Source organism: Periophthalmus magnuspinnatus, chromosome 18 (genome assembly GCF_009829125.3).
Source record: "Periophthalmus magnuspinnatus isolate fPerMag1 chromosome 18, fPerMag1.2.pri, whole genome shotgun sequence".
NCBI lineage: Eukaryota > Metazoa > Chordata > Actinopteri > Gobiiformes > Gobiidae > Periophthalmus > Periophthalmus magnuspinnatus.
This window is the reverse complement of record NC_047143.1, coordinates 20,064,666-20,077,360: the sequence shown is the minus strand read 5'-3', so window position 1 is coordinate 20,077,360 and position 12,695 is coordinate 20,064,666.

The window sequence follows — 12,695 nt, the reverse complement described above, 5'->3', positions numbered from 1 at the left end:
TAAAAATAAACACAACGCGTCCATAGCAACACAACGCGTCCTTAGCAACACAACGCGTCCTTAGCAACACAACGCGTCCATAGCAACACAACGCAACCACTTCACGTTCTAACAATTCCATAACTGATAAATGTAGAAATAGGCCTATTTACTTATCTACTTATTTAAAATTAAAGCAAAACTATTTATTTCATGAATATTACATTACTCCTGAATGTGCTGTGAATACTCATATAAGGATGCACCGATACCACTGCAAATTAATTTCGTAGGATTTTATTTTGTAGCCTTCTTTTTCATCTTAGAATACTTATCTTATCTACTGAAATCATCACTGTAGTTAGGTATAATGCCAATGATTTATTTAGATAAGCATCTGGCTTTAATATTTACCACTTCCTCTTAGCTAACATGCTAACTGCTAACACGCCACTCTTAGCATAACAGTGACTGTTTTGTTACTTTTACAACGGCCACACTGTGATCAATATCGACATGTTATGTCTCTTTTAAAAGCTCTGGACATGCTCTATTCATGCTCTATATTTCTTTGTCAATTATAATACGTTTCAATGCAGCACAAGCAAATAAACGTCAGCGCCACTTAGCGAAGTTAGCATGCTACTATTGTAAACACAAACACTGCGCCGATATCCTCTGTGAACTGTATCAAATCAAATCAAATCAAATCAAACTTTATTTATATAGCACTTTTCATACAAAAAAAAGTAACACAAAGTGCTTTACAAAGCATTAAAATCAGTCCCACCCACCAAACCCACCCAGCCACCCGACAGCCCAACAACCCAACCCCAACACATCAATAATCATAACCAAACAACCCCCCACCCCAACACACACTCCCACCCCCCACCTCAACACATGTTAAAATACCTCAGTTTCATTTAAAATATGTTTAAGTGGAACAGGCTGGATAAAGATGAACCAGATGAGAGAGCGCCACCAGAGGAACCATCTGCACCAGGAACAGGGTCACCCACAGCCACAGGACACCAGCCCAGGGCCCAGAGAAGAGATGAGGCAAGACCAAACCTCCAGGGCCCACGAACCAGGGCCCAGCAGCCACAGCCAACCACAGCTCCCGGTGCAGAGGGCTCCTCAGAGGAAACACTGGCAAATCTAAAATGATTAAAAATAATAAAATAAGTCAAAACTAATAAATAAGTCAATAAATAATAAAATAAATAACCAATAAATAATAAAATAATCAATAAATAATAAAATAAGTCAAAACTAAACAAGTAAATAAAACATAAGTAAAACATAAACACACTAGCCAGCCTAAATAAGACTAAATAAATAGAGAAGTAAACTAAAATGATAAATACTAATCAAAAGCTATGCTAAAAAGATGGGTCTTGAGCCTGCTTTTAAAAACCTGAATGTTCTCTGCGGCCCTGAGGTCCTCCGGCAGACTGTTCCATAGACGGGGGCCATAAAACTGGAAAGAGGCCTCTCCATGCGTGTGTGTCCTGACTTTGGGAATGACTAGGAGCCTGCTGCCGGAGGAGCGCAGGGGCCGCGAGGGTTCATAGGATAAAAGCAGTTCTGTAAGATAAGAAGGCCCAAGACCATTAAGACATTTAAAAACCAGTAAAAGAACTTTAAAATCGATCCTGAAACACACAGGGAGCCAATGCAGGGATTCTAATACCGGTGTAATGTGGTCCCGCCCCCTGGTCTTAGTCAGGACACGTGCTGCTGAATTTTGTAATAATTGTAGACCTGAAATCGCCTTTTTGGGAAGACCAGAGAGCAGGGCATTACAGTAGTCTATACGACTGGTGATAAAAGCATGCATCAGCGTCTCTGTGTTGGCCCGAGAGAGAATGGGACGGACTCTGGCTATGTTTTTCAAATGGTAAAAACCAATTTTTGTGATGTTTTTAATGTGTGGAATAAAAGTCAGCTCAGAGTCAAAAATAACGCCCAGGTTTCTTACTTGTGATGATGGATTAAAAGACTGTGACTGTAATTTGGGTAAAAGTTTCTCTCTCTGGGCCTCAGGACCGATGATTAAAACCTCAGTTTTGTCCTGGTTAAGCTGGAGGAAGTTTTCTGCCATCCAGGATTTGATGTCTAAAATACAGTTAAAAAGAGCATCCACTGGGCTGGTGTCATCAGGAGACATGGAGATGTAAAGCTGTGTATCATCTGCATAGCTGTGGAAGCTGATTCCATGTCTCCTGATGACATCACCAAGAGGGAGCATGTACAGGTTAAAAAGTATAGGACCTAAAATGGAACCCTGGGGCACACCACATGTGATTTTATGAACCTGAGAGGAGTAGGTGTCTAAGCTTACCATAAATGTTCTGTCTGTGAGGTAGGAAGTAAACCATTTGTGTACAGTACCAGAGAGGCCGACCAGGTGTTTGAGTCTGTTTAAAAGAATAGTGTGGTCTACTGTATCAAAGGCAGCGCTTAGATCCAGTAGAACCAACACTGTCACCTGTTTAGAATCATAATTTAGTCTAAAATCATTTAAAATCTTTGTCAAGGCTGTCTCTGTACTGTGGTTTACTCTAAAACCAGACTGACATTCTTCAAGAATGTTCTGTGTGTTTAAAAAATAATTAAGCTGGGTAAAAACAAGTTTTTCTAAAATTTTGCTTAAAAATGGTAAGTTAGACACTGGTCTGTAATTGTTAAAATCATTAAAATCTAAATTGCTCTTCTTCAGCAGGGGCCTCACCACTGCAGCTTTAAAGGCAGTGGGAAAGACCCCTGTCTGAAGAGAGTAGTTCATCATGTTTAAAAGCTCGTCTCTAAAAGATTCATAAAATGACTTGAAGAACCGTGTTGGAATGGGGTCAACAAGACATGTGGTGGGTCTCACTGAGGAGAAAACTTCATCAAGCCTCTCAGCATTAACCAGGACAAAGCTGTCCAGTGTTTCCTCTGGTAAAGACAAACAATCAGATGTGTTAAAAACAGTGGTTTGGTTAGATAAAATGTCACATCTGATTTTGTTTATCTTTCCCATGAAGTGGTCTGCAAACTGCTCACAAAGGGAGTCAGTGGGAGGGAGTTTGGAGTTGTTAAGAACAGGGTTAGTGAGATGGTCGATAGTGGAGAAAAGAATTTTGGGGTTGTTTTTATTATTTGTGATTAGTTTGGAGAAATATGAGTTTCTATTGTTTCTGATGGCGTTATTATATGTTTTTAGATGTTGGGTGTACATTTGAAAGTTAATTGTGATTTTGTTTTTCCTCCATTTTCTTTCTGCCCTTCTGCAGTTTCGTTTAAGTTGTTTTATTGATTCAGTTTTCCATGGTGCTGCAGGTTTGGGGGGGGCCTTGCTTAATTTAAGAGGAGCAACTGTATCTAAAGTGGATTGAAGTTTGCTGTTAAAATCATCAACAATAAAATCACAGGAGGCAGGTAAAACAATTGGAGGAGTGTTCTCTAAAATTTGAATAAAATTTGCAGCCACTTCAGGGGTAAGATGACGCTTCCTCACAGTTCTCACAGAGGTCTCCCGCTGAATAAAACCAGTGATATTAAAAAACACACAGAAATGATCTGACACAGCCAGGTCAACAACAGAGGACACACTCGCAGACAGGCCATGAGTGATGACCAAGTCCAGAGTGTGTCCTCTGTTGTGAGTTGGCTGTGTCACATGCTGGGTAAAATCCATGTAATTAAGAACATTTAAAAATTCCCTTGCAACAGGGTCTAAAATATCTACATGTAAATTAAAATCACCGGTTAAAATAATCATATTGTAAGAATTATGTAGAATTGATAAAAATTCCGAAAATTCATTGATAAAAATACTGCACTTTTTTGGTGGTCTGTAAATTGTTACTGCTAAAATTTGTGGGTTATTAAAAACAACTGCGTGGTATTCGAAACTCTTAAAATTATTAAATAAAATAGGTTTGGTGGCCAGAGTACTTGAACATATAGAAGCAGTGCCACCTCCCCTTTTACTACCCCTAATTGAAAAGGCATAGTTAAAATCAGAGGGGGAGGCCTCATTGAGAACAACCGGTCCATCTCCACCCAACCAAGTTTCTGTTAAAAAGAGACAGTCAAGTTTGTGATCTAAAATTAAGTCATTGACAATAAAAGCTTTGTTCAGCAGAGAGCGGACATTTAAAAGTGCCATGTTTATTGTTGAAGGAGGATGAGTAGGAGGAATCTTTGATAAATTAATTTTGGTGAGATTTTGGTGGTGTAAACACCTTTAGAGTCCTAAATATTTGTATATTTCATGTGACAGTCAAATATGCAGAACAGTTAATGTGTACATTTTATGCTTCTGTACTCAGAGCTCACTGCTCTCTGGAGAGATGAGGTGTGAGCGTCAAACAAGAAGCAGCACAGCTACAGTGGTATCGGCTCTTGGTATCGGCGGCCCATTGACAGTACGAGTACTGACCAAACAAGAAGCAGCACAGCTACAGTGGTATCGGCTCTTGGTATCGGCGGCCCATTGACAGTACGAGTACTGACCAAACAAGAAGCAGCACAGCTACAGTGGTATCGGCTCTTGGTATCGGCGGCCCATTGACAGTAGGAGTACTGGCCCCCTATAGTGGTATTGGTATCTGTGCATCCCTACTCATTAATATTGTAATAGCTCTGTGTTGGGATGTGTTATTGTTTTATCCCTGTTGCATCAGGAGGGGGCGCTGTGGGGGTTTTGGACAATGTGTTGTGTTTTGAGAAGAGGGACTGAAGGCGAGGTCCAAGTTCTGTTCTGTGTTTTGGAGAGTTAGCGTGAGCTGTGGCTGAACAGCAGCTCGGTTGAGTGCCACCACTTTATTAAATAAACCCGTTTGCAAGAAACAAGGCGTGTGCTTCTTACCTGTGACTACGGGGCATTGCAATATGCGCATTTATGTGAAAATCATTCCAAAATCATTCCAAAATTTGGAAGGACTTAAGATTAAAGATTTGGAATCCAAATGATCTGGTGATTATAAATCTGATGTTATGTCTTACGTAACTCTTAACTTGGATCACTACTTTGTACTTCGTGAGTGATATGATTTTGAAGTAAGTGTACCCTTGCTTAAGTACATTATTTGGCTACTCTATCCAATTCTGCATTTTATGACATAAAGAATTGATAAATGCAAGCCCACTTTAGTCAAGTGGAATATATCAAAAATGCACCAGAAACCAAGAAAAAAATGTCCAGAATTTTTACATTTCTTTGGCAGACTTCCTTACATGTTTTACAGTATTATACGTGTGGCTATTGCTGTCGTGAGCCTCTAGAATTTGCAGTCTTAATAATTTAATAATTTGCTTTAAATTGATAATTGCCATAAATCACTTACACCCATGGATGGCCTAAATTCTGTATACTATAGATGTATTATATTATAATAAGAAAATGGTATGGTCTGGCATTTTAATAACAATATTAAGTTTTTTGTTGACTTTTGTCAGCCAAAGCAGAGTGCATTGAGTACAAATATTTTCACTTGCATTTGCAGTATTATAACTTAAAGAGTCCAGCTTGGACCACAATAACATAGTGTATGGTAAAGTAGAGTTGAAAGTTATTAAAGACATATACAATAAACTGTGTGCAAGGATCTCACTACACTTGTATTGTAGAAACCAGTAGATGTGTAATATTTGGCAAAATGAATTGGAAAAAAACAAAAACACAGAAAACATCCAATCATAATTAACTTTAGTTTATTAGATGAGAATCTGCTTGCCTTGATCTGATGCTTGCCCCTGTAAATTTTGAGCCATATTTGAACTGGAGGATGGTGTTACTGCTCTGTATATTTTAATGGTACACTGGGCAGTTGCAGGATGGTATTAGGCAGGTGCAATATGACAAGATGGTATTTTGATGTGGTAGTTTTCTTTTGCCCCTGTAGATGATGATGGCAGGCTGGGGCAGTAGAATCAGTTGAATTTGGAAGCATGCAGGTTTATTTGGACAGGCAGCCTGTTGTTGAAAACTGCAAAACACAGATAATAAAGAGTATTAGTTGACAAACACCCACCCCAGGCCTGGCTCCAGGGTGGGGCCCCAGTAACGCCAGTCTGGTCAACAAAACTGGCCTTGTTCTTAAACTCATCATGGAGGCTTCTGAACCGCTCTTGGTCTGATCCGTCTCCCAGGACCTGTTTGCCGTGAGTGACCCTACCAGGGGCATGAAGCCCCCGACAACATAGCTCCCAGGATCATACGGGTGCACAAACCCCTCCACCACGTTAAGGTGGCGGTTCGAGGAGGGGAAAAAAGAGAAAATAAAGAGTATTAGTTCACAAACTTAAGAGGTACAAATTCAAATTCAATGATGCAAACACATACCTGTAACCATTGAGAAGAGTTTGGAGAGTGGCAGATTCTACTGCCCCTGTAGATGGTGATGGCAGGCTGGGGCAGTAGATCTGTTGAAATTGGACACATAAGATGTTACATGTGTCGTAGGAGACGGTGGAGAAGATGGAGATGGCTCGCCCCTGAAGATGTTGATTTGAAGCAGTAGCCATGAAATGCAAGACAACCGTTTTTTCAGGGGCAGTCTGGTGTTGAAAGCTACAAAACACAGACAATAAAGATTATTAAATGGTACACATTCAAAATCACAATCAAATCTAAAATGCTAAAATTACACAAGAGCACAGTTACCACCAATAATTAGACACATATTTTTAAGGAGAGTCTAGTTATGAATAAGAACTAAACCAGAGGCCAAACACGTACCTGCACACTGACAGTTGTAACCACGGAGAAGAGGTTTTGGATGGAGGCTGGATGGTGGAGAATAGATGTTTGCCCCTGAGGTTGGTGATGGTAGGCTGGGGCACTGACTGGGCAAAGTCATGTTAATTTCGGTGGAGAGCTGAGGAGGATCAAAATGGCTGCTTGCCCCTGTAGATGTTGCTGGTAGGCTGGGGCTGGAGCATTGTTTTGATGGAGGAGATCTTGGCTGATGTCGGAGCCATATTTATCTTTGAAGAAGATGGAGAAGGTGGAGATGGCTCGCCCCTGAAGATGTTGATGTAGAGCGGGGGCAGTAGCCACGAGGTGCAAAGCAGAAGAGATGGTTTGGTGGACAGTTTTTTTTTTTTTTTTGTTTTTTTGAGGGGTTGCCTAGTGCTGAAACCTACAAAACACAGACAATAAAGATTATTAATTGGCACACAAATGGTATAAATTCAAAATGACACACAAAGAAAAAACAATAAAATATAAAATGGTCGACACAAAGATATTAATGGTGCAAATGCAAAATGGCACAAAGTAACTCTAAAATCTACAAATAAAAGTTAAAACCACTTCAAAATGTAAAAGTTCAAAATCAGTCTCATGTTGAGACTGAGAGCCCATGTTTAGTGGGACTTGCGTCTCTTGGCTGAGTGAGGAGGGGTGGGAGCAGAGGAGTCGGCAGCTTGTCTTTTAGGAGCCTGCACCAAAGAAGGAACATGGGGATTTGAGAAAACCACTTTCTTTGGATTGATAAAAGTTCTGCATTGGCTTGTATTTACCTGCCCTGTCAGAAGGTGGTGCTGTGGGTGACTGGGAGGAGCTCCAGCAGAGACAGCGGGCTGGGCCTGAAAAAGAAAAGGAGGAGATGTTTTAGGTGCCGGCTCCTTAGACACATCCACATCAATGAGAGGTGGATAGGGCCTTGTGCTATGGGACTCCCTGTAGTGCAGGAGACCTCCACTGGTCTCTATCTCGCAGATGAGGGGCTGCTCCATCTCCCCCCACAGGCGTTGCTTAATCCTACGGCCCAGCTTCAGGCTGTAGGGACGGGGACGACCACTGGGATACCTGCAAACACCCAGAGCATAAGAACACCAACAATTAGACTCATGTTTTAGAGGAGAGACTACTTATAAATAAAGACTAAACTGAGTAAAGCAGGACTGAGCCAAGACTAAAAACAGACTAAACAAGGAAACAAGGACCAAATAAATCTGAACCGGGACTGAACCAACTGAAAATGGTTCAGTAGCAGTAACATAAAACCAAAGAAAAATGTTGCTCAGTTACCAAATAATATGACAATGAACTGGTAGGAGTTAGAAAATGTGACCAGAGTTGAATCTGGTTGGTGAAACGTACGTCAGCATGGAGTCCACAACAGAGTGGTAGATGGGCTGATACTCCTCCACAGTGTGGCCATGGATGAGCAGAGGACACTCAGGGTCAGCGGGGCAGGGAGACTCAGGAAGAGGGTGAGCTGAGACGGAGGACTCCAAGGTGGGGACCTGGACCTGTTCAGGAGGAGTGGCAGCAGAGGGGGGAGGAGGAAGGAGGGGGGGCACGATTTCAATGTACATTTTAGCACAATTATTGAAACCGAAGTAATGTATTTGGTTAAAGCATATTCTTGTTGTTGCATGGGAAAATAGCAGATTAAACTATACAGACTTGAATTTCCCTCTTACCGATTTCGCTTTGCGCTTCAAAGCGAGCCTCCTGGAGACACGCCTGGACTCCTCGGCTGGGGGCAGAGGCGGAGACAGGGACCAAACCCGCGACTTTGGCCACCTCAGGAGCGGGAGTGTTGCTCAGGGCCTAAGGGACACAGAGGTGAGTTAGGTTTGATAAACTTTAGTGAGGTGCATTGTTTACCAAACTGTGGTACGAGTTTCACTGGTAGTTTGTAGCAGCCATTCTTAGAAAGTAATTTTATCTACTAAACATTGTAGCTCACGGTAGTTATAATGGGGTGATATGTGCTTTGTACTTTCTTACCTGTTCAGTCAAACCCCGAGACCTCCTCCTGCAGCAGGCACTGTAGGAGTGGTCAAACAAGTGACCAGACAACACAAACTGGAAAACACAGAATAAAAGTTCAAGTTACTTTATATAGAAATAATTGGACTGAAACTTACCACAATATGTCTCTTATATTATTTGGCTTTCCAAATAACATTTGGTCTAAAGCAAAACTAGCGTAAACCTTGACTACATTGGGGGAAAATATGCCAAAATCTATATACACTCAATCTCCCTTAATGAAACATAATGTACTTAATTGTCAAAATAGTACAATAAGTTTGAGTTAAAATTAGCTGCTCCATGCTGAAAGCCTGTTAACTCAAGCACCAAGACAGTAAAAAAACACCTGCGGATCAGCTGATTTTCGATAAATCGTTGAATGAAAGGCCAAAGCGTGACTTTTTTCTCTCAGACTTTGGAATGTTGAAATTTTTAAAAATAAACACAACGCGTCCATAGCAACACAACGCGTCCTTAGCAACACAACGCGTCCTTAGCAACACAACGCGTCCATAGCAACACAACGCAACCACTTCACGTTCTAACAATTCCATAACTGATAAATGTAGAAATAGGCCTATTTACTTATCTACTTATTTAAAATTAAAGCAAAACTATTTATTTCATGAATATTACATTACTCCTGAATGTGCTGTGAATACTCATATAAGGATGCACCGATACCACTGCAAATTAATTTCGTAGGATTTTATTTTGTAGCCTTCTTTTTCATCTTAGAATACTTATCTTATCTACTGAAATCATCACTGTAGTTAGGTATAATGCCAATGATTTATTTAGATAAGCATCTGGCTTTAATATTTACCACTTCCTCTTAGCTAACATGCTAACTGCTAACACGCCACTCTTAGCATAACAGTGACTGTTTTGTTACTTTTACAACGGCCACACTGTGATCAATATCGACATGTTATGTCTCTTTTAAAAGCTCTGGACATGCTCTATTCATGCTCTATATTTCTTTGTCAATTATAATACGTTTCAATGCAGCACAAGCAAATAAACGTCAGCGCCACTTAGCGACGTTAGCATGCTACTATTGTAAACACAAACACTGCGCCGATATCCTCTGTGAACTGTAAACACCTTTAGAGTCCTAAATATTTGTATATTTCATGTGACAGTCAAATATGCAGAACAGTTAATGTGTACCTTTTATGCTTCTGTACTCAGAGCTCACTGCTCTCTGGAGAGATGAGGTGTGAGCGTCAAACAAGAAGCAGCACAGCTACAGTGGTATCGGCTCTTGGTATCGGCGGCCCATTGACAGTACGAGTACTGACCAAACAAGAAGCAGCACAGCTACAGTGGTATCGGCTCTTGGTATCGGCGGCCCATTGACAGTAGGAGTACTGGCCCCCTATAGTGGTATTGGTATCTGTGCATCCCTACTCATTAATATTGTAATAGCTCTGTGTTGGGATGTGTTATTGTTTTATCCCTGTTGCATCAGGAGGGGGCGCTGTGGGGGTTTTGGACAATGTGTTGTGTTTTGAGAAGAGGGACTGAAGGCGAGGTCCAAGTTCTGTTCTGTGTTTTGGAGAGTTAGCGTGAGCTGTGGCTGAACAGCAGCTCGGTTGAGTGCCACCACTTTATTAAATAAACCCGTTTGCAAGAAACAAGGCGTGTGCTTCTTACCTGTGACTACGGGGCATTGCAATATGCGCATTTATGTGAAATCACAGCATCCAAAGCCTGACAATAAACAAAAAATAATGTGATCCTAAAATCCACTTTCTTTAATCTTAAGTCCTTCCAAATCAGGGGTCGGCAACCTGTAACACGCAAAGAGCCATTTGGACCCACTTTCCACGTAAAATAAAACACTGGGAGCCGCAAATACTTTTTGACATCTAAAATGAAGATAACACTGTGTATAATAATAATAATAATAATAATGTTTTAGGTTTTATTTTCATGGACAAGCCTTCTACACGTGGCAGATAAATATGGCAAAAAAAACAACTTAAGTGCATAAAAAAATACAACTCACCAAACCGCTGCATCAGTGTGAGCTCTGCGCTGATTATGTGATTATGTCTACTCTGCTCCGCAGTTTCTTTCAAACAAAAACTCCCAAGGCGTATCGTTTAATCCCAGGTGCTTATTCTCCATGTGCCAAAGCAGTTTTGAAGGTTTCATTGCCTCATTTGCTTTTCCCGCATGTTATGCAGAGCGGACTCTGCGCGTGAGAGTCACCTGTAGCGACAAACCCAGATTTTAAGTAGGTATTGTCTGTTAAATTTATCTTTCTTTTACTTGGAGGTCGTAGTCTCCTCTTCTGGCTCCTCAGTTGTCCTTTTCCCCTTTGTTAAAAAGCTCTCCAAAGACTTGTTTTGGCTCATTTTCACTCGCTTGTGGCTCTACTTTTGTGCGTCGTGTCTGATGTGTTATACGTGAAACGTCATCGCGGAGACAAGAGCAGATAATAAACTTGCTACTACATCAAATAGATTTCTGTGGCGATTTCCAGCAGGATTTTCATGATACATCTACGGACGAGCTTATTAGTGTGTCATTAGGGACGGGCGAAAGTTGCTCCTGACCCCTGTGCGCACAGCGTCTGAAAATCAGGGCTCTTTACGAAGGACTGTGAGCTGTGCCTGTGTCTGTGTCTGAGACGTGAGACGTGAGCGGTGTTTGTTTTTAACATTGTTCCGCGAGTGTGACGCTTATTTTGAGCAACGAAAAATAAGAAAATATTATTTTATTTTAAGATCATAATAATATGGAAGCCCGTTTCCGCCATGAAAAAAAAAATAAAAGCCCCACAGAAAGTCGAAATTACGAGTTTTAAACTCGTAATTATGAGTTTAAAACTCGAAATTACGAGTTTTAAACTCGTAATTACGAGTTTAAAACTCGTAATTATGAGTTTAAAACTCGTAATTATGAGTTTAAAACTCGTAATTACGAGTTTAAAACTCGTAATTTCGACTTTTAAAACTACTAATTATGAGTTTAAAACTCGTAATTATGAGTTTTAAAACTACTAATTATGAGTTTAAAACTCGTAATTAGAACTTTTAAAGTCTTAATTGAGCTTGTAGCACACTGCAACTGAGTGTACAGAGCAGAGGAGACAGGAGGAGGACTGTTATGTTTATCACCTACATACTTTTAAAAAATGAATAAATTAAGCTCCAGTAAAGTTTCTGGCGTCTTGAACAAATCAGTGGGCCCTGAGTGCTGTTCTGACCACTCATGAGCTGTGCTCTGTGTCTGTGAGCGCTCGTTTTCCTGGTCTGAGCAGAGTGCCAGCTGGTCACAACCCCGCTGGTTTATTGAGGAAATTATTAAAATACCAAATTCATTTAATCAAAATTGATGAGGTTCACTTTTTGTAAATGTTACATTCCCAAAATTACGAGTTATAAACTCATAATTCATACTTTTAAAAGTCCTAATTACGAGTTTTAAACTCATAATTAGTAGTTTTAAAAGTCGAAATTACGAGTTTTAAACTCGTAATTACGAGTTTTAAACTCATAATTACGAGTTTTAAACTCATAATTACGAGTTTTAAACTCATAATTACGAGTTTTAAACTCATAATTACGAGTTTTAAACTCATAATTACGAGTTTAAAACTCGTAATTTCGACTTTCTGTGGGGCTTTTATTTTTTTTTTCATGGCGGAAACGGGCTTCCATATAATAATCTTCCAATTTAAAGTACAATAAAAAAAGAGCTAACACAAATAAAATACACTTCAATTAAATACTTAAAATGTATTTTCCCAAGCCCCACCAGGGGCCGGCAACCCGGAGCCGCGGGTTGCCGGCCCCTGGTTTAAACTGTCGTGGTGGGCAGGCGTTTGACGTCTTGACGTCTTTAGTGACGCCACCTGCCAAGAGGAGAAAACCACATGGGAAGACTACACGGAGAAAACACAACACTTACGAAACTATTTTGGTGGCGCAGTTTTACT